The 3,196-nt window shown below is 39.5% G+C and overlaps 1 pseudogene; it reads left to right on the top strand.

The window, feature by feature from the left end:
* Nucleotides 1-1,410: 1,410 nt before the first annotated feature.
* On the top strand, nucleotides 1,411-2,764 carry LOC147284413 (putative acetyltransferase At3g50280 pseudogene; annotated as a pseudogene).
* Nucleotides 2,765-3,196: the final 432 nt, after the last annotated feature.

Below are 3,196 nucleotides of genomic sequence, written 5' to 3' on the forward strand. Positions count from 1 at the left end.
TTTTAACTTGCAGATATTTTTTTTAGGTTGCAGATACATCATTTTAGTTTGCAGATGACACGCTTTAGGTTGCATATACACTTGCAAATACATTTGCCGAGCGCTTGGTAGACGGTTTGAATTTTTTTTAAGTTTAGGCTGATTGAGATTTGAGTTAACTTTTTTGCCATTTCAGACTTCTAATTAATAACCTTAGCTTTTAAGCTAAACAAAATCATGAGGGAATGTGGTGGCACGCTAAAACACAAAAGAAAATTATAAAAATTGGTGATTAATTGTGGCTTGGTTACGTTTTTTTTTTTTTTTTTGTAAAGTTTATTATGCATCTTATTCAGATGGTCTCCTTGATTCTTTAGCATGACATGTGCTCACTAGTTCTCATCCTCTCTCCCCGATGGAGGATGAAACCTATTTGGGGCAATATGATAATTGCAAATTGATGATTTGGAGGTGGCCGGGAATGTGCTCCTGAGTGGGACGTCGACAAGCACTGGAAAATCTTTAATTTTGGTGGTCTTCATTGGATTATCTCTAATGGCACGTTTAATTTTGTGTGGCCAGCAAATATCGTATTATATATATTCATACAGATTAATTTTTACATTATTATTTATTAGAAAAATGGTTCTTGCAGGTTGCAAATGAAATAATCGTACGTACAGCGCGCTTCCCATCTATATATATATATATAAGTTGCAGCCACCAAAGTTAATTTCAATATAAATCAAGCACATGCATATATGGTCTGTATAATATTAGTCTAATGATGATGGTAATCGAAACATGTACTATTAGACAGGCACCGACCCACGTTGTGGGCTAGGAGGGCTAAAGCACCCCTATTTTTTTTTGGCTTACATTAAATATCCTATTAGCCCATGCTGCACATGCAAGCCTAGTACTAATATATTAATTGACCAAAATAGGTTGGCAAGCGAGAGAGAGGGCGGGTCCTCAATCCAAGAAACAAAGTCATGACAAGATAAAGCAAACTGAGCAACAGCCTGGACTGCCATATTAAGCACACATCCATATAACACTCTTTCAAGGCAGTTCAACAGCCCCACAATTAGCTGTTTGGTTAAACGTGGTGGACTTGTGGGCCTCTTGATCGAACTGCTAGAAAGAGTGGCTGTTTGGATGTGTGCATAGTTAGGAAGAAAACTTGTTTGGTTACTGACTTAAAGGATTTTGAAATAACACATATATGTCAACATATAATGAGGACAAGAGGGTCCTATTCCCTTTAAAAAAAGATGATTCTTACAAGTTGCAAATGAAATAAACGTGCGTGCGAATGAAATAAATGTGCGTGCAAATGAAATAAACGTTCGTGCAGCTTCCCATCATCTATAAGACTATAAGTTGCAGCAACCGAAGTTAATTTCAATATCAATCGATCAAGCTAGAGATATCAGATATGGGCGTACACAGTCACTTCATCTCCACAACTACTGTTCGACCCACAATTAGCCCCAACGAGTTCCGTCCTAGAGTGGAGTTAACTCCATGTGATCTCCAATTCCTTCTACTAAATTACATACAAAAGGGCCTTCTCTTCCACAAACCCACATCCACTACTTTTGTGAAAATGATACAACACCTAAAAGCCTCGCTCTCCCTCGCATTGGACATCTTCTACCCACTTGCTGGCCGCCTTGCCATGATTGAAAATGAAGATAACACCACTTGTTTTTTCATCAACTGTAATGGCGCTGGAGCCCAATTTGTGCACGCAGCCGCAGATGGTGTCACAGTGGCCGATATCCTCGACGCTGTTTACGTCCCTGATGATATTGTCTACGACTTCTTTTCCATGAACGGGGTTTTGAACTACCAAGGCGTGTCAAAACCGTTGCTTGCAGTGCAAGTAACTGAGCTGGCCGATGGCATTTTCATTGGTTGCAGCATGAACCATGCGGTCGTGGATGGTACCTCTTTCTGGCATTTCTTTAATAGTTGGTCTGAAATCTCTAGTTGTGGTAAAATTTCACAGCCTCCTATTTATGGCCGTCAATTTCTTGACGGCATCATTGATTTTCCAGTTCACATTCCTTTCTTCCACAATCAAATCCCAGCTGATAGGTTTCTGCCACCACTTCTTCAACAAAGAGTATTTCATTTTTCCAAGGAAAATATTGCACAACTTAAAGCAAAAGCCAATGCCCACATGGGCACCACCAAGATCTCTTCCCTTCAAGCACTCTTGAGTCATCTTTGGGTATCGATAACCCGCAGCCGATGTCTCAACACTAATGAAGTGACCAGGTACGATGTATTAGTAGGCATGAGGCAAAGATTGCAGCCGCCATTGACCTACAACTACCTGGGAAATGCGGTTGTTGTTGGCACTGTAACATCCACTGTAGGTGATGTGCTCGAGCATGGACTAGGCTGCGCTGCTTGGAATATGAACAAGATGATAGCTTTGCAAACAGAAGAAGAAGTAAGGAAGTTCTTGGAGGATTGGGTAGAAAGTCCTCGACTGGCAAAACTGGGTGGCTTGGGAAGTAACTCTTTGTTGACAGGAAGCTCACCGCGGTTCAATGTGTATGGTACTGACTTTGGTTGGGGAAGGCCGCTGGCAGTTCGAAGTGGCATTGGGAACAAGTTTGATGGGCTTGTGACGGTATTTTCTGGGGCTGAAGAAGGAAGTATTGATTTTGAAGCTTGCCTTTCGCCTGAGACATTGCAGGTTTTGGCGCAGGACCAAGAGTTCATGGCGAGTACTGTGGCTAAGTGAAAATTTCCTTTTTTTTTTTTTTTTTTTTTGTTTGGGGTTGGAATCCTCTGTTTCATTTTTATGCACTTGTTTTTAATTGACTTTTAATTGTAAGCTAATGGATTCCTTAGATAAGCTTATTTAAGGATTTTTTTGTGTAATTTCAATTCAATAATCAGAATCGCCTATATTTAAGTCTTTATTCAAAATTCATCTTTTAAATAATCAAAATAATCAAAGGACCTATGACTAAGGGACTCTAAGACTTAGTTTGGGGTTGTGGTGTGGTGAAAATAAGTTATTTATTTTCAACGCACCACACCTTTTGGTGTTTGCTAAAAATATGAAAGGTGGCGTATTCTCAAAATTACAGTGTAGGAAAACAGTTTTTAGAGTTAAAAAAAAGTAAGGGGGTGCTTTTCAAAACTATGGTGTGAGAAATCACTTTTAGACTCACAACATTTTTATAAACAT

This window comes from Dryas octopetala, chromosome 5 (genome assembly GCF_963921425.1).
Source record: "Dryas octopetala chromosome 5, drDryOcto1.1, whole genome shotgun sequence".
Taxonomy (NCBI): Eukaryota; Viridiplantae; Streptophyta; class Magnoliopsida; order Rosales; family Rosaceae; genus Dryas; species Dryas octopetala.